At 34.7% G+C, this 26664-nt stretch overlaps 1 long non-coding RNA gene across 2 annotated transcripts; it reads right to left on the minus strand.

Annotated features, from left to right (window-relative positions):
- Positions 1–5676: 5676 nt before the first annotated feature.
- Positions 5677–19021, minus strand: LOC110679709. 2 transcript variants are annotated; one of them, XR_002502721.1, is made up of 4 exons: positions 18948–19021; positions 18704–18886; positions 18328–18613; positions 5677–5872 (listed from the first exon to the last, which is right to left on the minus strand). It is a non-coding gene; the product is annotated as an uncharacterized LOC110679709 (long non-coding RNA). The 2 variants fall into 2 exon arrangements; XR_002502722.1 differs by having other exon boundaries at positions 18328–18630.
- Between the last annotated feature and the right edge of the window lie 7643 nt (positions 19022–26664).

Here is a 26664-nt window from a genome sequence, read left to right on the forward strand (position 1 = left end):
TCGAACCATATTCGGAGAGTGTAACAGTTCGCGAACCACAACAATTCGTGGCAATGTAAACATTCACTCTCTCGTTTGGTACGTGGCACGAGATTGAACGCTCACAGACTTCAACAGTATCGAGCCATTCGGGTGATTTATGTTTTGTATAAAATCGGTAATAGCTTTCATATTTTCTGGTATTGCAGTCTGCAGCCCTTATCAACCTAATTATAATCTATTGGACCATTGAACACTCCTTTGGTTGCAAACATAGCACAGAAAATAAAAAAAAAATCGCCTCTGTTTCTTGATTAGAATGAGAGTGGGTCAGCGAATGTTACAAGTGTTGACACACAGTGATCAGCGCTAAACAGTGGTGGTGTCTGTGAACGAAAACAAGTTCATGTCTCGTTATCTTCAACGAACGATAAATTTCATGCGTGTTGTATGAATGCAGGCGGAAAAGTAGGATGAAATTATGGCTCGTGTGTCAATGATCGTTAAATTTTCCAAAGCCTGGTGTTGGTTGACAAGTGGCAAGTACGGAGATACTTTATGCCCTGTGAAGTGCAAAAATGTCCAACTCGAAAAGATCCTCGACCGGTGGGATTCGAACTCACGAGTCTCAGCTTGGTCTTGCTGAATAGCTACGCGTTTATCGCTACGGTTATCTGAGCCCAGCGATATGGTTTCAATCCATCCATATAAAATATTATGAAGAATTGAACTCGGTAGGAAGTAGAATTGGCGATTTCGCAAATATTTTTGACATATATTTTTAGATTTTACCTAATAGCTTTTAGAAAAATAAAAATGTCTTGAATTACTTTGAAAAACAAAAAATGTTTCACAAATGGGTTTATTCTACGAGTGTGTCTTAATTTGATTTATACGGCAAGTCATTTCACTTCCACCTCCATTTCCACACCAATTTCCACAAGACCGACAGTTATCACCTCACGTCACTCGTAGAATAAGCCTAAAAGTATGACGAGTAGTTTCTGAGTTTCTTGACAATATTGAATTCTAGAAACAAGACGTTTTTGTTCATCAGTTGGTGAGCGCTTTCCTCCTCATGAGCGTTGAGATCTATTAAATAAATATAATGTAAACTCTTGCGGCTTTGCATCTCTAGAACATGAACAGTCTTTACCACACGGGAAAAAATTTAAGGTAAAAATTACTAGTTTAGCTGATTACGCCCATTCTTAAAAATACCGGCTTCTTTTGACATTATTTCCACATTCTCCAACTTTGAGGATTTGTAACTCTTAGAATTATGGATAGATATTGATAATTCTTGCATATATTTAAGTTGTATATGTACTTCACAAATGTGCAAAATATGAGGCAAATCCATCAAGAAATAACAAAAATGCTTGAACAGCGAAAAAAGTGTGTCCTTCAAGACAAAAAAGGGGCTACTTTGGACATTTGCACAATTTGATAATGAAATGATTTTTTCTTTTAAATTTCAAACTTATTCTATAGATCATCGTTCATTGTGATGTTATAGGAAGTTTTTTCATTGATAAACATAATTTAGAAAATTGCAAAGCTCGAAACAATTACACATCTATATCAAATTTCAGCGAAACATGCTATTCACTATTTTCAGTTTGTAGTATGAAACTTAAACTTTCAACTTCGTCTTAAATGGAACTATCAGTTACGAATGCTTAGTTTTTAAGTTGACATAATCGAACGATGGAACTACTAGGTGATAATGTACAAAACCTGTCAAAAAATGTAAAAAATGTCTTTTCTATCCTTACTGTTATATGAACAATATGTAGAAGAACGACATTAATACCTGTTACTAAAAAGTAATTTTCATTAAAAACGTAATCTATGAAATAAATTTACTTAAGTTTTGCAAGATCGTAAAGAAGTAAAAGTTTGCTTTTGCAATATGCTTTCAGCTTCTTAGCAGTTTGGAGCTAGCTTAGGAGTAGTTTATTTTAGCAATTGAATGATGCAATTGTTTTGTACTGCAAATTCATGTAAAATATGTCGGAAAATATTTTTTTAAGAGATTTTGTTGTGAACTTGTCATTGGTACGTATTGAAATATGTGTGTTTTATGTCAATTCAATTTTCCAAACATTTATTTAAATTTTTTTATGTTGTACAATTTTTTTGCGTGCATAGAAGCTCATCAAGCTAAGTAAATATTACGGTAAACAGGGCTGGGCAGCTCCCATTTTGAAGATTTACTCTCTATTTTGTTATAAGATTATTTTCAGTGCTTGGTCTAACCAGGAATTTCAACAGGGATTTTACAATATGCCAATCCAGGATTGTTTTTTTCAAATACAGGTATGTTCCGTTTTTATCAACACGATCGGCGATTTTCAGTTGACAAAAATGGAACCGTGACAAAAACGGAATAATTTTCTTAGACAAAATATTTTACGAATTTGCAATGAAAATTGCAGTTTCGTTAAGACAATACACATTTTCATCATATCAATGCACAGTATTGACGTTAAAGAGCTGTGAGGAGCATTTAGATTGTTTATTCTTATAGATTCGCAATGAAAGTTGATTGCAGACTCCTATCAATCAATATGATTTTCTTATAAATCATTATTAGTTTTAGTTTTCTTAGTTAGAATTTCAATAAAAGTAATATAGAATATTAAAACGATAATCACATAAATGTCCTTGGCATCACAAGGTACGCCATATTTGTAAAAATAACTACAAGGAACTGGGGCAAGCTGATCATTTTTGTTAAGAAAGATTAAACATAGGCTGACCAGACGTCCCGTATTTAACGGGACAGTACCGTTTTTACAACCTCGATTGGCTGTCCCGTCGTTTTATTAAAAATTCTAAAATTGTCCCGTATTTTCGAGAATGATTATACTTGTGATAATTTTCGACCGATTTCCCGCAATTATTTAAATAATAATGATTTAACTAAAATATGTTCAACATTTTGTTAAAGCAAAATTGACATTCATTTAAAACATTTTCCAAAATTGGCGTCGGTTTAAAGGTAGTTTTTCTAAAATTAAAAAACTTCAAAATTATCTATTGAAACTATTTTTGATGTCATCATACAGAAGTTTGATGATTCCTAATATTATCAATCACATAGATAAATATGATTCATATGAAATTTAAAAAAATTTGAGGTCAATCGTGGGTAATTTAAACAAGGTTTTACCTTAAAATCTCAGATGGATTCACGTTAAAAATCATCGTAATAAATTATTTTTTTGTGTAATTTCTCTTAGGATAAAGCCTGCTTTTTAAACTCACCGGAAGAAATATGTTTTGTGTGTAAAAAAACAATTTATTCAGAAACTTGTTTTTAATTATGAATCGTGGTTTACGGCTAACCAGCCGAGTGGAAGTTTAACAACTACCGAAAAGCTAAACATTACATATAATTTGCAATTGGATTAGATGGACAAATTGATGTGAAGAGTGTAATCCGGGATATCGTTGAATCGGAATGATCCATCTCGTAAAAAGTTCGTATCATCATTCATTGATGAAATATTTCCAAAGCATGAATTGCGCTTCTCTTTCTTATATTCATGAGCTAATGAAAATTAAGATGTTTTCGAAAATTGCATCTACTTCATGCGTACATTTAACAACTTCTTGAAACAACGATTTCAATGGTTAAGGATGACACTACCGAAGATTCATGTCTCACATAAGTTGTGCATGCGATATGAGCAAGGAAAATGTGATTCTTATTAAAAACGGCATCGCCAAAAACGATTCCGTTGTCAAAACATTCATAAGAATGTTCAATTAGGCAAAATTAACGAATCACTGTTAAGAATGTAGAGTTAAACTGATCAATGTGACCCCGGATTAGGTACCAATGCTTATATTCAACAATGTTCGAGAGCTGTCAGGAAATAATGCATGAACTCAACATAACAAATGTATCACCACAATACTTGTGTATTTATGTTATATTATCAAATATTTCCAATTTAAAAAGTATTTTAACAGTTGTCTTATAGTAATACAACCAATGACACAGAGCGGCATGATTCCTTGGGTTGTCCCGTTTTCGTTCTTCATTTGTCCCATATTTATCCTGTTAGCTTATGGTCAGCCTATTAAACAAGAAACAACTTCTTTTTCATATTTATGGCATTACATCCCAACTGAGAAAAAGCCTCCTTCTCAACTTCTCAACTCAACTGTTCTTATATACACTTCCGCAGTTAACAACAGAGAGCTTTTTTGCCAAGGTACCGTAATTCGGGGTGTAGTTGATCAGTGGGTAGAAGTTGATCATTCCCGTACCATCATGTTTAAACCGTCAAGAGAGCTATGATCCGATTTCAATTATCAATATTCATGTGATGTCGCTTTACCTGATAGCTGCGCTTGATGTTCCTAAATTCGGTTTGACATTCAAGATAATTGTACCATGGAAATCAATTTTTTTAGGAAATGTATGATGAGCTGTTGAAGGGTTGATTATTGCCAGATCTGTATAAAGACACCATTTAAGGTGATTTATAAAACGAAGCCTAATTTTGAATTTTCAAGTGCACAAGACTGGAGAATCTGACAACAGTTCGCGTTGAATATCAATCAAATTACTTACTTGCTGGTGGTGACCAATGGGATAAATTTTCAATGCGGAGCGCTTTTTGGTTCTCAAGTTCCGTGATCTTAAAAATGTGAGGTGTGGCTTCATTCTATAATCACCTTAAATAAACTGTTTCATACATTCCAGATATGTTCAGTGAACCAAGTTTTTTATTATAGTATTGAGGATTAAAATTCATTTTCAGAGAAAAAACATGTTCTTTTAGTGAGCGAGAAACTAATTGACCGATTTATCAAAAAGTTATAAGATTTTCGAGATTCGGATCTCGTGAACTGAATAACATATCTTACCCCGGAATCAAAATTTCCAATTCTAAAAATGTTTCTGTTATTATAATATCGTATACGATAAGATTTTGTCAAAATTTCGTTTGTATTATTCGATACACATCCATTCAGTACAGGTTTAAAAAATATTTGGATGATAATACATGCATTCTTCTTGGAATTATAGAACAGAGTCTCTCAAAAGTGATAAACTTACATTTTACCCATTTTACGGTACATTTTTTTGCATTTTTGGTCACAAATGTGGAGTTATGTTGCGAAAGTTTTGCAATTGAATTGAATACTTTATACGGTTTTCTGTGCTTTGAGTTGCCAAATTTAACAGTAAAATGATTGTGGTGATCTTTCTTCTAAAGTTATTACTACACAGCAAAAAAAGTTGTTGAATATTACATCGAAACTGCTGCAACCAAGTCGTTCCCTCGGTTGTGTAATATTACACAGCCCGACGTACTCGCGGGCTATTGGTGTAATGAAAGCGACCGATGTAATTTTTCCGATGTAATATATTCAACGTACAAAATACGATGTAATCGATGCGATGTAATATAAAATCTATGTAATCATAGCGATCGCAAATCCCCCGTACGAAAAAAAGCGATCCCAAATTCTTCTCAATGGTTGATTAAATTGCTTTTTAATCTTTTTTCGCTTTTAAATAATGGTTATGATGTTAAATTGGGTTTTACCCACAGACTAAGTTATTGAGTCTTATAATTTTTGGAATCGATTTAAGCAATTTAATCAACCATTAAAGGGAATTTTATGGTGGTAAGATAAGATATGTTTCAAACAAAATACAATAAGTTTACATTATTTATTCCATTTTTATTGCTTCAAAAACTTTAAAATAATGCAGCATAACGACTGGAGCACTTCATGTGATAGTCCGAGAACCCGCAGTGGACAGAGATTAAAATCAAGCCTGCAGGCACTTCAGGTAGTGATTAGTTTCTTCCAGCCAAGAGTGAAATGAATCGTAAAGCTCGTTCAAGTTTTTCGTGCCGATCTAAAAAAAATAACAAAAGAATATATTATTGAATTATACATAAATATATATAATTTAAGTATACTACAACGGATCGATATATAATGAACATTTGAGGTAGTATTTTAAACGGAATTTCTATTCAAATATTTAACGGAAATATGAGTTTTCATTGTTTTTGCTTTGGGGAAATCTTAGATGCAAAGATTCAACAAACCCGCTTCTCTCACGCCGAGGACCTGGGATCGAATCCCATCCCCGACATAGTCACTTATGACGTAAAAAGTTTTAGTGACGACTTCCTTCGGAAGGGAAGTAAAGCCGTTGGTCCCGAGATGAACTAGCCCAGGGCTAAAAATCTCGTTAATAAAGTCAAACCAAACCAAACAAACCCGCTTCAGGAAACCCTCTGGTAAACTTGAAAATTCTCCTGGTGCACTGAAAATCCTAGAAACAGGTTCCTTGTTTAGAAATACTTGCAGATAATTCGCAAGGGATTTATCTTCTGGACATTTGGTTGAAATCTATTTTAGGTTAATTTTCTCTTAAAATGCGCTTCGGGAATTCTACTACATTCATCTTCAAGTTCTGCGAAGATTGCTTCTTCTGAAATTCATGTAGCTTAAGGAATTCCTTAATGCTTTTATTTTTAATTGTAGCACAATTATAGTTATAATTTTATGTCTAACAACATTGACGGTAGAACCATTGACAAATCAATCAAATAATTATATTCGAAACAAGATTAAATTATATTAAAACAGCAAAACAAAATAGATAAAAAATAAATAACTATGCAATTTTTTATTTTTTTTAGGTTTTCTTGATAATTTAAAAATAATTTTAATATTTTTAAAAACTGTCAAAAATTCCTGAAATCTTTAGTTTTTACCACAAATTTCTAACAACTTCCAATGTTTTAAGAAGACGCAAACGTTACTCCAGAAATACTCAGTCTTCTCGCATGGGTCATAAAAGCTTTGAAATTCGTTTATGGTTTTCTACGACAGTTTTGTAAATCTTCAGTCTTCACTGACTATTTTAAATGTTCTAAAATCATTTGAAAGTGTGAAGATACTGGTGTTATTATGGCCCATAAACATATGCCCCTATGCATAAACGCAATATAATAAACCACCTCAGTTTTTTTTATTGGTATTACTTAAAGAGTTGCTTTTATCATAAAGATCATCATAAAGGAATACCTTATAGCTTTTTTTGGGAGATTATTGTATTTTTCCATGAGTTTCTTATAAAACTACATGAGGATATTTTCCTGACATTATAGAATTCCTGCAATATTTTCCACAAGACTTGCTTTTGACTTTTTCCCGCAATTCCTTTAGAAACGTCTCTAGATGTTCCATGAGTTTCTCATGTATTTTTAGCGTACTTTTATCAAATTGAATTTATATGAATATTAATTTATGAAACATTTCTGTTATTCATCCAGTGTTTTTTTCTGGATTTAATTATGTAATTCGAACCTATAGTTACTATAGTTCCATTAAATTACCAGTTTTTGGTAAATCCAGCAAAAGTTTCTTCTAGAATTTATCTAAAAGTTCTTCATGGAATTGTTCCACATAAAATGAATTGAGCATTTAGAATTTCTTTATTAATTGCTTTTGAGTTTTCTCCATAATATAATAGAGGAGTTATGTTTTAATCCTGTCAAGCGATTCTTTTGGAATCCATCCATACGTTTTTTTTTCTTTTCAGTTTGTTTAGCAATTAAAAAATCATAGATTTTCGTAGCTAGATCGAAAAAGCACATTTTTCTAAGTACATATAACACAATTTTATTGCTATTAAATATCTTAATTAACACATAATATAGATTAATGATTAATGAAAATTATAATCTTTATACTCAATTTTCATGACAGCTCATTCCGTAGAAAATTCGCCGAGGGATGATGCAAACGCAATTTCCATATTAACTTCAAACGTGTTTAAAAAATATTTTCAGAACACTGACAATTATGAAACATTAAGTTTCGGCTCAATTTTTAACATAGAATTAGGGTCTATTCACAAATTTCATTACGCCAAAAATAGTCGTTTTTGACACCCACCCATCCCCTCGTAACGCTTTTTGTATGAACAGTTTTCGAATTTTGTATGTACTGTAACATTTTGAGGATACCCACCCACCCCCTTCAGCAATATGAAATTTGTGAATGGGCCCTTATAATATGTAAAAAACTAGGTACTCCTAAACAAGCCAATTCTCTGGCTGGTATTTCCAAGCAAAGGAGTTGTTTTAATTCTTCCAGAAGGAACTCTTTGAAGTTTTATCTTTTTTTCCCAAGAGTTTTATATAATTTCTCAAAACTTATTTATGAATTTCCTCCAATATTTCTTTATGATTATTGTAATATGTACTTTATAAAAACGCCTTTGAATAAAATCATAAGAAGATCTGGATATCCTGCAAATGTTTTTAACAGAAAAAAAACATAAAATTTCTTGTAAAACTTTTTCATGAAATTCCTCTAAGATTTCCTTCTGATTGTAATGTCTTATGAAATTGCTTAACCTTTAGACCTTTAGAATTCTTTTTTTTCATATCTTTATTAACGAGATTTTTAGCCCTGGGCTAGTTCATCTCGGGACCAACGACTTTACTTCCCTTCCGAAGGAAAACGTCACTGAAATTTTTAGTGACTATTTTGGGGATGGGATTCAATCCCAGGTCCTCGGCGTGAGAGGAGTGTGTTCTAACCACTACAGCAGGTCCGTCCCCCCTTTTTAGAATTCTTAAGAAGTACTTGTACAATGTTCGTTCTCATGCAAATGCTTTTTTTTCATAATATTTCTTTGAAACCAATTTAGGAATTTCATTTTGAGGAATTTTTGTAATACGAATGAAATCGCTCAACTTTTGTATAAATTCATAAGAAGATATTGTACAAATCCTGAGAAAATTGAGTTGTTTATAGTGATTAAAAAATTCTAGATTTTTGTAGCTTGCTCTAAAGATCTTACTATTCTGAATAAGACACAATTTTATTACGCAACAATATTATATAAGTTTGACATTTGAACGATTAAATTAAATCTGTACACATAATAACATTTAGATTCACATGATTACAGCCATTACATCTCATCACGAAGTGAAATTTGACGAGGTGTGATTCAAAAATGACTTCCACATCAACGCTTTTCAAAATAGTTTCAGGGCATCAATAATATTAAAATGTTCCAGGAATTGGTTTGAAAATTTCTTTTTAGTACTAAACTCTCTGCCAACCCTTTATAATAAAAGTTATAATTAAATAAGATTTTCCTAACAATTAATATAGTAGATTCTACTGGATTTTTTCTTTGAAATTAGTCTAGAAAATTATTTTAATAGTAGTTTCTCTTGAAATTTCTCTGGCAGTTTTCATGAACTCCATAGACACAAATTTTCACCATACTTGAAGGGGGCACGTTGTTAGAGTCAAAAATTTTACAAGGTAATCATCAAATTGAAAGATTGAACCTTTTAAATAAATCTATCGATCTCAAATTTGTATTGTACTAACGGTTTGAAATAAGCAAGATGGACGGTATTTTGTTCATAGATTATCCAAATTTGATGGCTTGTTCATTTTTAGACTTTTAAAAAATGGAAAAAGAAATTCGGTTGGTCTTAAATAACAAATAAAACACTGAGTAATACATATTTACTGAAAATTACATGAACTCATTATTGAAAAACCACCAGTTTTTTTTATCAGGAGACTGGCATAGATGAAAGTGAAGAACATCTAACTAACGGCTGTTTCATTGGACTTTGTAAAATAAAGAATCTGAGTCAAGAGATATTTCAGAGTATTTTATTATCATACATGCATAAATTTCTAATATAAATGTGACTTTCAGAAACCCCATTGTAGTTAGTCTTTCAAGATTTTTTCAAACTTGCATTAAACTACAGATTAGAGACAAATATAAGGGTTGTCTCCCAAACTTGGGGTATTCAAAATCTGTTTCAAAATGATATATTATGTATTTGTTTATACATTTTTCTTACAAGTAACGCCATGTCTTTAAATTACAAACATTGTACATATTTTGATTCTGATCATGTCCCTGTTACATTTCAACCCAGACAACCAGATATCGCATGAAAGTTCACGTTACATCTCGTGTATTCTTACTAATTACATCAAACCCGCAAAACACCGTGGATAAACTAATCAGATTGATAGGTTTCCTCGCATAAAACATTTTTTTCTGAGTTCATTTGAACATTTTGTTTCGTCCCGTACACTTGTACGAAGTAAGCCGAATCAATCCGTAGCAGCTGTCAAATATAAATTTGTTATCATAATCTGAAGATATGGACATGATCTAATTTATTTATGAATTAATTTTAATACAATTCAAAAAAAAACGGTTTACATTTTAAAAGGGTTATGGACAAAAAGATTTAAAATATTTCTGCACATCTTCATCGATCCTCTCTTCCGCTAATAACTTTGCTAAAATAAATCTACAATATTTCTTATTAATGAAGAAGATATAGTGATTCTTCATCCTACGACAACAGAATCAGTTTTCTGTAATAACGCAAAGCAAACAACGATGAAGAGAAATCGATGAATGCAGATAGGCCCTTATGAAAAAACAATGCTGATTTGCTGAAATATCTAAAACACCGTTACCCCCTGGAACTCGTAGGAAGTTCAGAGAAATTATGGAATAATATACTTGTGCATCTAAACTTTCACAAAAGGGCAAAGTTCAATAGCCAACCTATTACCTTCTAAGAATGCCTTAAGAATTATGCGTTAGACATGGCTTATGCCTGATTTATGGAGAAATGATGGATCTGTGATGAATCTCATGTTGGATCCAAGAAAAGATCTTTTAACAGAAACAATATTTCTAAATACATGTTATTGTTCTCCTATGCAGCTGGCTAAAACTTATCACATGAATCCAAGATTGCATCTTCCAAGTAATCTTCAAAAGATTCAATGAACATATTAATAATCTAGTCAAATACTTTACAAGAATACCTAAAGGACCTCTTTATTTATTTATTCATCGAAGAACTAGCCATGACATTTGTTTTGGATTATTGAAAGAATTCGCTGTCAATCTGCAGAAATCTATACAAAATCTCGTCAGAGGCCTTATAAGAACCGTCTAGGCCAGTAGTTCCCAATCTTTTTGGAGCTGTGGCCCCTTTCAAGTTCTACAAATATCCGCGGACCCCTGCAAACAAAAATTGTAGAAATCATTTTTTATTAAACAAATAAAAACGATTTGATTGGTTTTTAGTATAAGGTGACTTAAATGCAGATCAGAAAAAGGATCATATTCAATGGATCATTGAAGGTAGTTTTTGCAAGTGCTCACCGCATCAAAACAAAGGCGCCACTGTATATGGGATTTAACATTGTGACAGCATTGCTGTTCTGTCAAACACACAAGGCTACGGTGGCGCTATCTATGCTTTCCATTGCGGCCATTTTGGTTATTTTAATGATCCATTAACTACAATTACAAAAACATATTCTTTTTCGTTTTTCCCAGCATATCTAAATAGATCTCACAAAGGATTAGTCTACTCGCGAGTGCTGTAATCTGTCGATGATAAATCTTTTCGTGTACGTATTCGGAGCTGTTCGAAGTCAATTGGGCTTTTGGTAGAAAAGGCCTCTGATTTTTCTAGACTTCAAGGGACTTTTATTACAAACTTGTAGTTTACTGTCGATTTGATGGATGTACACTTGATTTGTCTGTCAAAACCATAATAAATCTCACCTTGTTTAGTTGCACGCGAGTAAATGTTCACGAACATTTTAATATATGTCCTGGTATGTTCTCCCGTGCAGGCGGGTGCAAACCTACTCTCATCAAATTTGTTTGCGAGTCTGGCTTGTTTGTTTTGCGTTGGTTTACACGCGTAAGATGCTTCGTGATTTCCACCTTGGCAAGGAACCTAATTAGCGGTTTAGGAAAATCCTTCGAAAATTTTTACATTTATCAATAGATATCCTTGATAGGGTCTCACACATATCACGTCTGCGTTCCATATAATATCTTCTATGATCTTCTGTATGGATCTACCCGTGAAGATATTTTTGCCAGGAAATTTTTGGAAGATATTGTAAGGAATATAGCAAGCAATTTTGGCGGCTTCTGTGAATATTTCAAGACACTTTCCAATGGGTTTCATAGCCCATTGTATACCGTGGGATGAAATTCACCTGGAACTATCAGAAAAGCTAGTCAGATGACCTTCAAGAATCTTCCCAAGAAGTACTGCTGCAGGAATATGTTAAAATCTCACAAGGGATCAAATAGAAATCCAGTTAACTGTATGCGAGTTGCGCCAAGTTGCCCAAGGATTTGGGTACAATAAGTAAAAATCCACCGAGGAAAATCAGTAATTTTCTGCGCATTCCTCAAGAAAATATCTCAGTGTAAATTTTCAATAAAACAATTTTAAATCATATAAATTCGTCTGTTTTTTTTTTTTCTTAAATTCACAATTAATTAATATGATTTTTCTCAGGAAACTGCTATTTAAAAAATATGTATCAGCATTTATGCTGTTTGAATGAACATTTACTATGTGGTTTGTGATTGAAATTTTAAGTAAAAAGAGCTCCTGTGAGAAAAACATTGAACGGATAATATTAAAAAATATATTTTTATCCAAATGTCAGAGGGACATTAACTTCTAAGAATTTAAAACAAAATTAGCCAAGGACCTTTTCTATAATCTACTGAAAATCTTATTAGCAATCTACTAATAACCATTTCAGTAATCTCTCAGAAAGAAATTTTAAATACTGGTCGAATATCGGTTCGATTTTCGTTAGGATTCCCGCAAAGATTTCATATGCCATGATTTCAAATGGAAATCGAACAAGGATCTCGCCAAGAACATTTTCAGAAATCCTTAAGTACCCCTTTAAAATTTTTTCAAGGATCCTAATCGTTAAGTATCTCTCTATCACCTCACCAAAAATAATCATAATGCGAAGTTCGAAATACAGACGGTGGTGCACCCCTTGTTAAAAATTCTAGTTTTACCCCATAGTACTTAAAATTTAAATAAACCGGTAGTCTTATGTTTTGTTTTGAAAAGACAATTTACACCGTCTTCAGCACATAGGCTGCACAGACTGAACGATCACTAACATTAGGCAACGGACAACACGAAACACCCAGTAGCCCAGTGATGATTTTTTCGTTTGACGAAAAGTTTTCACCGACTGCAGCGGGAATCGAATCCACACCTCGTGGCACAATACGCCTAGACGACTGACGCCGCTAACCGCAAGGCCACGAAGCCCACAGTTTTCCCGGGGTGTTCACCAAATTCCCGGGTATTTCCCGTATTTTTCCCGGTCCCGGGTTTTCCCGGATTTCCCGGATGGATGGACACCCTGTCAATCCTATCAGTTCCACTTTCAATTATTTTCGAGCCGACTGGAATATATATGAAACGTATATTGACTCTAATCTTGATGTTAACATTTCTTTACAAACAAAACTTGATATTGACAATGCTCTTGAAACTTTAACATATTCCATTGTTGAAGCCAGGAGCATTTCAATTCCAAAATGTGAAGTAAAATTTGAATCCATGATTATAGACGATGATCTTAAACTCTTGACCTTAAAAACGTAAAGAGAAGACAATTTCAACGCATTCGCGATCCTGCTGTGAGAATTATATGACAGGATTTGCAAGAAACGTTTTGCACAATTAAGAAACAAAAATTTTGAAAATAAGATTTCTGAATTGGACCCTGGCTCTAAGCCCTTTTGGAAATTATCTAAAATTTTGAAAAAACCCCAGAAGCCAATACCGACATTGAAAGAGGAAAACAAATTATTACTAACTAATTGTGAAAAAGCTTAAAAACATGCTATGATGTTTGAAAGCGCGCACAATTTTAATTTAGGACTTATTAGTCCAATTGAAAACCAAGCTACTACTATTCTCAATCAAGAGAACGTTTTCGAAAATTCTTGGGAGACTGATTTGGAAGAAGTGAGAACTATTATTAAAAAATCAAAAATATGAAAGCTCCTGGCGATGATGGAATTTTCTACATCATCATCAAGAAACTACCAGAAAGCTTATCATTTTAGTTGATGTATTTAACAAATATTTTCAATTAGCATATTTTCCTGACAAATGGAAAAATGCTAAGGTTGTTCCAATTTTAAAACCAGACAAAAATCCTGCAGAAGCTTCTAGCTATCGTCCAATCAGTTTGCTTTCCTCTATCAGTAAACTTTTTGAAAAGGTCATTTTGAACAGAATGATGGCCCACATCAATTAAAAATTCAATTTTTGTCAATGAACAGTTCGGATTCCGCCATGGACATTCGACCACTCATCAACTTTTACGTGTAACAAATTTGATCAGTTCCAACAAATCTGAAGGCTGTTCTACTGGTCTTGCTCTTCTAGACATAGAAAAAGCATTCGACAACTTTAACTTTAATTTTCCAGCATACATTGCTAGAGTAATTCAAAATTATCTGTCAAATCGTACACTTCAGGTTAATTATCAGAACTCCAGGTCTGAAAGACTCCCTGTAAGAGCTGGTGTTCTTCAAGGCAGCATTTTAGGACCAATATTATACAATATTTTCTCATCTGACTTACCTGACTTACCTCAGGGATGTCAAAAATCTTTGTTTGCGGATGACACAGGCCTCTCCGCCAAAGGACAAAGCCTGCGTGTCATCTGTAGTAGATTGCAAAAAAGTTTGGATAGTTTTTCTTCATACTTGCAAAAATGGAAGATTTCTCCTAATGCTTCCAAAACTCAACTAATAATATTCCCACATAACCCACAGAAACCTTCAAGTAGACATGTTGTCACGATGCGAGGGGTTCCAATGAATTGGTCAGATGAAGTTAAGTATCTAGGGCTCATGCTAGATAAGAATTTAACTTTCAAAAATCACATTGAGGGCATTCAAGCCAAATGTAATAAATATGTAAAATGTCTCTATCCCCTTATTAATAGAAAATCAAAACTTTGTCTTAAGAACAAGCTTTTGATATTCAAACAAATTTTCAGGCCAGCCATGTTGTATGCTGTACCAATATGGACTAGCTGTTGTAATACCAGGAAGAAAGCTCTGCAGAGGATTCAAAATAAAATTTTGAAAATGATTCTGAAGCTTCCTCCCTGGTATAGTTCAAATGAGTTAAATAGAATATCCAACGTTGAAACATTTGAACAAATGTCAAATAAAATTATTAATAATTTCAGGCAAAAATCGTTACAATCTTCTATTGCCACGATTAATGCGTTATATGTTTAGGTTAAGTTAGGTTAAGTAAATTGAAAACGTGTTTTTCTCTCATAAGCAGGTGAAATCAACTCACCTGTAAAAAATCTGAACTGCTACGGCAAATGAAATGTAATATGTTGTTAACAATATGTTAATACAATCTTAAATTTGTTTTACCAAATTAGGATGATAGTGCTGTCTTATAACACAGAACACCTAGATATAAGAAATTAATGTAATGTTTAGAATGATACTAAAAAAAAAAAGAAATAAAAACATTGAAGTCATACAAAATTCGCTCTTTGCATTCCCTTGATAACAATCCCTGAAACTGATTATAAACCACAAGAAATTTATCCGAAAATGCGAAAATTATACATTGTAGGACTATCCAACTTTATTGTTGTTGTAGTTCTTGGTGATATTCTCACAACGGCCATTTAGAATGGTTCGACGGATGTAGGTAAAAGATCATTATGATAAAATTAACGCGGCGGCATGTTAGTAAGCTCAGATCGACTATTGTATTTGCAACTGTTAATTAAATAGTTAAGCTCAGGCACGATTATTGTATTGAATTTTTACAGAAGTAAAAGTAAAGCGTGAACGTGAAGTAATGACCTTCTATCCCATCTTCAAGTGCTCACCACAAGCGCAACACTTCATTCTGGCACTTTAGAACGTCCATGTTGAAACTTGTTCACACAAGAAATCTGCCACGACCGAATTGGCAGAACGCGCCTATACCCCTTCCTGAATCGAAGGACAGGGGAGAGGATCAACATTGTTATATATGAAACTAAAAACCTTTCATGTTTTCCTGCCAAACAACGTGTTGTTATGATGATACGGGGGCGTCATGGATAAGTTGATGTTAATGAAAGAAAAATGCATTTGATGTAGATTGATGCACATTAAATGTACACTGGAATAGTGATCCACCCCTTGTTTTTGGCTCTAAATTACTGTAGATATTTCTTCTGTGAAATCTAAAAGAGTATGTCTCTGAGAACATTTTAAATTTTTTTCGGAGATCCCATGCGATATTACGCCAATTATTACACTATATATATATATTTTTTTTTTAGAAACTAACTCAAGCATCTGCTTACAGTTTCCTTTAGGTTTATCCCGAAGATTTCTCCAGGAGTCAATTCAATAGTTCCTTCACGGATTTCTCTTTTTTCAAGATTTTCGTTGAGGATACCTTCAAGAATTTAGCCGGGAATTTTCATAATGGAAATTTCCGTAATTGCTCCAAAAATTCTTCATTGTTCAAGCATTTTTCAAGTCATTACCCATACAATTTTTCAGTGATTCTTCCATGAATTTTCCTAAGATATTTTTTTCCAGATTTTCGTTTCTTCGAAAATTTTTCCAATAATTCTTATTTTCCCAAATAAATATTCATCCAAAATTTTGTTAGGGTTTTTTCATCATTGGAGAATATTTGCAAAAAAAAAAAACATTTCAAAGCTACGGGAAAAAAACTAGAGAATTCTGAGATTTTTTGTTGAACAATCCAGATATACAAAAAGTTATGAGAGAATATTAAAGTCAAACGGGATTGTTTGAAGATTCCGAAAAAAACTGAGATTAATTTTGATTTATTTATGAATATAAAGGCGGTATTGAAGAATATTTGTGTCGAATCTAACTGATGAAAGGTTACGGAAAATTCCAAGATAATTTCAGAATAATTGATGAATACATAAAAGTTATGACATAATATTTCAGTTCAATGGGATTGATTTGAGATTCTGATTGTTTTAAGAAATCTGAATAATTTGTGAATACAAAAGAGTGGTTGGAGAATATTTGTGACGAATCTCAAAGTGTGAAGAGTACCGTAAGGACGCCATTCATCGCTCATGCTCCATTCACTGCTCTTAGATTTATTTTGAAAAATCTGAACGAATTTTCGCAATAAAAGTTATCAGCATGTATTAGTATACCAAAATGGTATGTATTAGAATGAAATTCATATGATTTTATATTATACATTATTTATAAAAAATAATTCTAGACTGTTCAAGGCGGTAAATATGAGTTTAACAATGATTTTATTATGGTAGATTGAAAAATGCTTCTTAACTGCCTCGGTTCAATATGTTGTCATACTATAGTACAAAGACAACAACCAGCTAATGAAAGGAATTGATTTCTTACTAGTGCTGTATATGGGATTTCTTCTTTTTCTTTTTTCTACTTTGCGGCCGTTATTGGGCTCCCTTGTGGTGAGGGCCAGTTGCAATGACTAATATAGGACTTCATACTTAGGATGAGCGGTGAATGGAACCCTAAACCCATTAACATACATGTTATTCGGTACCAATATACATTTTTCACATTCCAACACAAATGTTTTATCTTGCGTCTAGCGCAAAAAGTTGTAAAAATATCGAATAACCGATTTTAGACAGGATTTAACATATTGAAATAACTAACAAGCAATTTTTCATGGGAATCTAACCCAGTCAGACTTCTTTAAGAATCCGTATAATTTCCTCCAGGAATTCAACAATTCTTAATGTCTTAAGAATTTCATTGGGAAAAAAACTCAAGTTTTAACCAATTATTAAAAATTTGCTTAAAACTTCGCCAAAACTACTTTTCTTTAGAATCCACTTTAAGTCACACTTGAAATGCACTATTTTTTTAGTGATTTCCTAAGAACTTCCAAGTAGCTGGTCAATAATCATAGCGATTCCTGAAGCATTTCATAAAATATCTTGCTACCGTTATCTATCTCTCTAGCAACTCAGTCGTGCATCCCTTGGCGAAATTTTTAAATGCTTTTTCCCGGTGTGTTCTACAATTTTCCGATTTTTTTTAGTTTTTCCCGTATGGATCAACACCCTGCGTATGGAAGACACGAAGATACTCTGTGACCTGGAAATTGAAGAAAATTTCCAACTCGAAATAACTCTCTACCAACGAGATTCGAACCCATCAACCTCAGCATGATCTTGCTGATTAGCTGCGAGTGTATCGCTACGGCCAATCTATCTATCAATCAATTTTCTAAAAACTCACAATGTATTTTTGAATTATTGGTCGTTGATCATCATCTGGTCTTTGATAAAAAAAAAACGTGTGAAATATGAGCCCACACATGCTGGCTAATTCAAAAAGGTAAACTTAGGGGTTAAGAGATAAACTAATATTTATAGAGAAACTGTATTAAATTTTATAGTTACCCGTTTAACTGTAGTCGCCGTTCCAATGCTAGATCGAGTGCTCCCGCATTAGAAGTACCTACCACTCGGTTGCATTGTATTTTGCGGCTGATCTGGTTCATCGATTGCATGTCGTGTATTCGTGGAGGCAGGAGTTTTGGATTTTTTCCACCCATGGACAGCAGAATGAATTGGGTCCATTTGATGACAATCTCCGCTTTCCAGTGCCATCCGAAGAAGGCTTAAGGCTCCGAAGGAACGGCACTTCATTCTACAGGCAAATCCGGTGGTAATACTGGAGCAGGTTCTGGAACAAAAGAAAGACTGTTATTTATATCGTAACATGAGGAGGCCGCCGGAACCAAACTGTTATGGTGCGACTGATTGTAGCACTCACCCAATGATCCTCTTTCCGGATTCCGAGGATTGTGGTCAGGATCACGACTATTGCTGGTCGACGGCAATCGCTATGTTTGGCTGAACACTCTTTCGCTGTGAGCCACTTGCCATGAGGAAATTGCAATTGTCCTGGGAGTTGGCTCCGCTTGCTGATGGGCCGTTAAATTTTTATTTCACCATACTACAAAATCGGTTACAAAACTTTTATCATGTTGTCGGACACAAGCGCACTTGTATAATACTTTGAAAACTTAAGATTCCCAAGATTATCGCGACGATTAATCCGCACAAAGACTTCGCGATCGCGAACTTCTGCTACGGCGGCCATCTTAAGCAACCGACCAAAACAAAGTATGGGCAGTGTTGCGAGATGTATCATTGCATTGGTGTTGGATGCAAAATGACATCGAAATTGTGTAATATCACTCGAATATGTTGGAACGACTTGGTTGCATCTGTTTACGTGTAATATTTGTTTAGTTTCAATGTGATTATTACACAAATTCAATGTAATGCAAAATGGTAATGTTGTTTCAGTGTAATTTCAAGGCGATGTAATATAACACCAAAAAGATGCTATATTGCATATGAAATTAGTGGTTACATAGAAGTTTTTATACATCGACATGAATTACATCGATGCAGATTACATAATTTTTTGCTGTGTACCAACTTCGACAAGGATGCACTAATTGCCAATCCAGAACAGCACCACCATCGTCTTTGAGCTATAAGGCCCAAACGCAATGATAGCGGAACGGCAACTGAAAGCGGAACCAGTTCGCCAGCATGAACTGTAGCATGCTTGTCGACCCAGACTTGGTTCACTTTTGTTCGTTGACAGCTCAGTCAGGATGGTGTGATTCATGCTGGTGAACCGGTTCCGCTTTCCGTTGCCGTTCCGCTATCATTGCGTTTGGAACTTTACATTAGATCACAAATAGACTGGCAATAAACTAACTTAAGTTGTAGTTTTTTGTTGAGTAAAAATAATATTAAATAACTAAGAGAGAGGAGACAGCTGGCTTAGATTGTGAGCTCCCAAAAGTTAAGGGAACCTGTCACCAACTGTCACTGGAAAACCAACACAGTTGTTACAGATAATTTTCCAAATCGTTTCCTTTACTCAAACACGCCAGAACATTTGACCAATGCAAGAATGAAATAACCATGTAAGTCTATCAGGCCGTTCTGGCAACAAAATCTTCTATAGATTGACAACTACCGAAAAACTAAACATTACATATACTTTGCAGTTGGATTAAATGGGCAAATGCAAAGTATATGTAATGTTTAGTTTTTCGGTAGTTGTCAAACTTCCACTCGGCTGGTTAGCCGTAAACCACGAATCATAATTAATTAAAAACAAGTATTCGCCAGATTGCTTAGTTTTGCTGAACCTCTTCCCCTACCCCTTGGAACAGGATCTAATCAATTGCTGTTTGCTATAATTTGTGCAATGCCATCGAGTTTGGGAGATAGAATGTAATGTCCAAACCAAGGTATTTATAGAAAGGTACATTGATCTAAGCAGTCAGTGGATGCGGGAATGATAAGCAGCGAGGGGGTAGAAAATAACAGCTGGCGAGTTGGCTGGCTGGCTACTTCCTTTCCCCTCCGCTGATTGATCTCGTTTCCATGGCACAATGATTATTTTATTATGTTTTCAAAAACAAATTGAAAATGTGTGCTCTACCAAAGACAGATTCCGAGTAGTAATGAGTTCTCTAAAGTTCCTATTTTTAACACGCTCAGTCGCTACCAACCCTGGACCATCCAATTTTTCTACAGGATGAACGGGACAAGCTGGCTGACTTCGTTTCGGCGAATCGTCAACGGCGCTGGATCCGGAAATGGCAAGCGAGATAAGTTCAAAATCATCATGAAATCCAGCACAAAATGCTACGCTTGGGAACGAATGATAATTTCCGATGAACACAAGTGAAAAACCCAACAGTGACCCAACTACAGGAACCACGGAAGCTGCCTCCGTTCGCTCGCATTGTATCCACGGCCAATATGGGTCATATGATCGTGGGTATCAACACGGTGCAGGCACCGAGATGCAGGACTTCCGGCCAGCAGGAAAACAACTAATTGTGCTCAGTCTACATCAACATCTGGTCAAGCAAATGGGAGTGGTGTGCACGCCAAATTCCTACTGGGTTGCATTCCGGGAATTCCAGCGTTGTGAGAAAAGAATAACATCAACCCTATTGGCACGGTACGTGGTGACCAGCGCAGGAGGACCTTTATGCGGAGAACATTTTTTTAACGGTTTACCCGGAAGTCGTGCGACCTTGTGAATGCTGGGTAAGATCGGCATCAGCAATATTCACCAGGGGATCACTGTCTACTGGTGCAGGCCATCGGATGTAGGACGTGGAAGATTTCCCGGATTCAACGAAGTTTCTGCAAATTTAGAGTTGCAACAATGGATTCAGTAGCAGTTAAATTATCATGATTGATGTTTTACCTAGTGTTACAAGAATTAAAGCGAAATTATTAATAAATAAAGTAGTTTTTGTATGAATTCAGTATCGTTTAAGTTGTTTTAAAACGAAAAGAAAATGAAACACCATTTTAGAGCACGGGCTAACTTAATCTAGACAGTGATGAAAGCAACCTAATCTTCAGGCCGATTTCATCGAAGTTATACTAAGCCCGTTTTGTTGGCGCTAAATCCAGGTCTGGGATCAACCAGGAGAGTAGTGATTTAGTATGACTTCTAAACTATTTAGTTTAGATTTTTTTCAGAGTGTAATGTGCAAAACTGTATCATGAGGTTTAAATATTTTTATAGTATGTAACCGTACATACACTGCCCATACTCGCACAACAGTTCCATTGATATAGGAAATCTCATAGAATATGGGACTGTTTTTAGAGTATGGGCAGTACAACCGGCGATTATAGTTACTGCAATGGACATAGGTGTACTATTGTGCCACAACTGTTTTCACATCATGTTACTGAGAGAAATAATTACATTACATATTAAGGTCATATATTGCATCACCATCGAGTCAGCTTCTTATAATGAAAATGTATGATCAGCACTGAATAATTCAAAAACAGAATTCTCAAACTGCGGTTGAATGACAGGAAACAAAGCGAAGTGGTTTAAGGGGAAACATGTTGCTAGGATCTCAAGGCTTGCTGGCCTGGTGAAGCATAACAAACCAGCCAGCTGTCTGATTGTTTTCCAATATGGCGGAATGCCCTATTTGACACATTGATCTACCTCCCTTTTAAATACCTTGGTCCAAACTATGACAAGGTCGACAGTCTTATTGAGAATAGAATAAACTTGGTCTTACCTCTTGCCGTTGCCCAAACAATCCTGAGTTTATTCCCAAGTGCGTCCCTTATCAAAAAGAGCTGAACATGTATGGGATCGTCCATTAATCATGTAAGCGATTATGGGGAGAGGCAGGGGGGTTTGAGATATTTTAAGTGCCATACAAATTATTTTTTATTTTCATACAAAAATTCATACCACAGGGGGAGGGATGTATATATCCCAGGTAACCATAAGCCGTATATCGGGCCCAATCCTCCATATACGGCTTATGTAGTGCTATTTAACGGCTTATTACAGTTAATTCTCCCTTACTCGATATTGAAGGGACCATCGAGTTAGGGAGGTATCGAGATACAGAACACATATTTTTTTAATTCTAAACATTAAATTATTTCGACAAAACACATTCAAAATAGTAATTTAAATGTGAAATATGATTCAATTTTACCACATTTACCTGAGTAAACCTCAATTTTACTATCAATTTAGTCATAATATTCAAATTCTTGAATTTTTTTTAACATTTGGAGGACATTTGGAACTTTTCATGAAAATATCGAGTTAGAGAGGTAAACTTACTTGGGAAACTGGAACAGATAGCATCGAGTTAGAGAACATCGAGTTAGAGAGGTATCGACTTACAGAGGAATCAAAGCATGCTAAATTGAAGGGACCGCGCATTCCATCGAGTTAGGGGAAATATCGAGATACAGAATAACGAGTAAGGGAGAGATGACTGTAGCATTATATCAGCCGTAAAACAACATTTAGGCCCAATATACGGCTTATTGGTTACATGGGATGTCAGTCAAATTTACATAGAAAATTCTTCTAAGCCATATCTTATAAGAAAAAGGAGGGGTCTCTGCAACTCTCTTAAGTACGTATTCAACTAATCACAAATTCCAGTTGTTGCTAGGACGTGGCCACAGCAACTCCCGATTGTTGAAGGATGGGCCAATCTTGTCCAACAGATCATGCTACGTTTGAAAACTCCAATTGAATAATTGCATAAGAAGGAGTCAAACCTTATTGAATCGTATATTATTTGACATCTACCATGTATCGTAGATGCTCAATATTAACAAAATGACGAAAATTCAACTCTGAGGAGAAAAAAGCATTTCAATTGCTTCAAAATAACTTATTTAGTTTATATTTAAAACCTTATGAAAATTGAAAAATATCATTTTTTTTGTGTTGATAAAAACGGAATAATTTGTTGACGAAATCGGAACGTGACAAAATCGGAGCGTGACAAAATCGGAACGTGATAAAAACGGAACATACCTGTACCTATTTTTCCACCAATTCTAGTTTTTACCAATTTTTGCAATACATAGTAACTAGCAGATTTTCCAAAGATTCATAAAGAAATTCTTCTGAATTTCTGAGTTTTTGAAGATATTTGTTAAAGGTTTTCCTAAGAACAACAAGAATGATTCAAAACGATCCAAGCCATTTTCATATTAATTCCATTATTTTTACTAGTTATCTCTATTTGAGTTGCTTGTCGCCCTTGGCGATATAGTCGAACTAATGCAAGAATGTTTATAAAGTAACCAAGCAATTCCTTAAGTAATATATGTGCATTACTACCGTGAGGGCCCCTAACTCTGCGCACTTTTACCAAAATCCACCAAAATCTGGTAAAATACTTAAATTTTTGTTCACATATTTTCTTTCATATATTGCTACAATAGTAATAAAAAAGTACGCGATGAATTTCTTGACAAATTTACGTTTATTCTTCTTCTTCTTTCTGGCGTTACGTCCCCACTGGGACAGAGCCTGCTTCTCAGCTTAGTGTTCTTATGAGCACTTCCACAGTTATTAACTGAGAGCTTACTATGCCAATGACCATTTTTGCATGCGTATATCGTGTGGCAGGTACGATGATACTCTATGCCCTGGGAAGTCGAGAAAATTTCCAACCCGAAAAGATCCTCGACTGGTGGGATTCGAACCCACGACCCTCAGCTTGGTCTTGCTGAATAGCTGCGCGTTTACCGCTACGGCTATCTGGGCCCATTACGTTTATTACTTTAATAAAAAATAATATAGCTTTAAAAATATTGAAAAACGTCCAAATTGACTGCTCGTTAGCAAAAATGCTAAGGGAGTACCTCATCACTTAAGTCATTTGAAGCAAATTAAAGAGAATATATTTCAAATTTTTAGTACGTAGGCACTAGTTTATTTATCGAGCAATCATCACTGATAAATTGCAACTTTTTTTTTCTTCATTTTCTTATTCTTCTTAAGTGCGCATAGTAAGGAATCATTTTTCAACTATGTTCCATACTATGCGCAGCAGTTATAAAACGTTATTTACAACAAACAATCAACCCTTCAGAGGTCGATATTGAAGGGAACCATCGACTTGTCGACACCATCGTGATATGGAATAGAAATGCTTTGGAAAATTGTTTGAGGGGACCATCATAGTAAGGGAAGATTAAAAATGACGTCCATTATATTTTAAGGATTTCTACACTCCGTCCCCTCAATCCTGTAATGTTCTGTCAAAAGTCTTTAGAGTGCTTTCGGTAAAATCGATATGTATAAGTCTCTGACGAGATGTGCGGAGTCAAATCTTTAAGAGTTTTATTATAAATCGCATTATCACAAAGAAGTTTAATACCATTAATAAGTTTATTTAGTCTAAGAGGGGATTATTATAAGTGATATTTAGTGAACTTTACAGTGGCGACAAGAAAGTGAAACGGATCCACAGGTAGTGCCCCAGCTCAGACGGAAATTTCCAGTTTGAGTATCATTGTTTCAGGATCTATTGTTCTACTATAGCGTGTCATCTAATCTCCATTTTGATACTTTTTTCACAGTCATCATCATTAATCGATCGACATTTTGTCCGTCGGTGCCTTCTGTACAGAGCCGAGAAGAGTGAAGGAAGCAGTGAGAGGAGAGAAGTTTATGCAGAATCCATGAGCTGCGACTGCGAGGAATTCTAAGTGAGAAGTAAGCGACATCATTGGATAGGAGAGGAGATGAGATTAAAATGCTATTTCCCAAGAAAGTTGTTAACGATTTGGATTATGACGAAATGATAAATAAGCTTAAATGTCGGTTTGATAAAACTGAACCAGCTCTCATGCATAGATACAAGTTTTATAACAAATATCAAGGACACGCAGAAAGTGCTGAGAATTTTGTTCTGGTGGTAAAGTTGTTAGCGGAAAGCTGTAATTTCAAAGAATTTAAAGATTTGACTCCGCTCTTGAACACGGCTCAAGCTCGAATAATCTACTTTATTCAGTTCATCTCGTCAGAGACTTATACATATCGATTTTACCGAAAGCACTCTAAAGACTTTTGACAGAACATTACAAATCCCTGTCGCGATTTTTACAGTACCCAATGCATGCATTGTCAAATTTTCATAGACTCTTCCTCCCCTCAACGATTGACGTAATGTTTGAATGCTCCCTAATCATACAATAAAATAATTTAGATTTTTTGTACAGTTTCATGAGTCAATATCGAGTAATGGAACATCGAGGTTTAATGGTATTTGCTCTATATAGAAACGCCATTAAAGTACTGTTATTGATCTGCAGTAGGAATCGTTCATTAATCGGACCCGAACCGAACCAAAGAAAATTTGGTTTTTAAATTTTCTTGTGAAAATACATAAACAGTCCAAGCTAATTTTCTTTTACACGCCAAGGGTGAACGCAAAAAAAGACGTAGTTTGTACCCTTTTTGTATGTTGGTTTAGATTTTAGAAAACTAAGTTAATTACATGTTTTGGAAATCATATGATGATTTCGATTATTTTGAAAGTTGCTCTTAATGGCATTCATTAACAGTAATTATCATGGATTGAATTATAGATAAAATTCACTTAATTTAGTAAACTTCTATGTTAGAGACATTCCACGCTCCATTAGGGACGCAAAGCCGTATAAAGTAAGAAAATGAAGATTAATTCAGAGTTTAACTGCTAGTAATGCTTTTAGTAAAATACTTTAACTGTTATAAAGAATTTATCGAGTGCGCAGAGTTAGGAACCTAAATGCGCAGAATAAGGAACATTGCAAAAATGAGTGCGCAGAGTTAGGAACACGGACACCCTTGGGAAAAAATAAAAATTAGCAATAAAAATCATTACTTAGTGAAGCTTTTATATTTTTTCCTTATACATAAGATCAATAAGTATTTACTCCCAAAATTTCAGACTATTAAGACGGGGTTGGTGGTCTGATGGCTACCGCTTCTGCTTCATATGCAGAAGGTCATGGGTTCAATCCCAGGCATCTCTCACTTGCTTTTATCTTCCATTCTAAATATATCACACTCAAACTATTCGTTCATAGCAATCGCTAGAACCAGAGACGGACAAGAAACCGTTTCCCTAACGCTTCCTACTTCCAGGCGCACGCCTTTCTTACGCCTGATACATAGGCAGTCTGCTAACCACAAAAGCAAACCTCTCTGCCATGCCTTTCCCCCAATCCATACACTCCCGCATGAACTGACGTGGATGCAGTGGAATATACGGTCTACGTGGGAGTCAGTTCAATGCATCATCAATTCCTCCCCCTTCCCCTCATTGGTCTGCATTCTGACGTGGCAGGTGCCATTGTTGCCTAAAAATAGAAGATCACCAGCACTTATACACTGAGGATGCC

The sequence above is a fragment of the Aedes aegypti genome, chromosome 3 (assembly GCF_002204515.2).
Source record: "Aedes aegypti strain LVP_AGWG chromosome 3, AaegL5.0 Primary Assembly, whole genome shotgun sequence".
Taxonomy (NCBI): domain Eukaryota; kingdom Metazoa; phylum Arthropoda; class Insecta; order Diptera; family Culicidae; genus Aedes; species Aedes aegypti.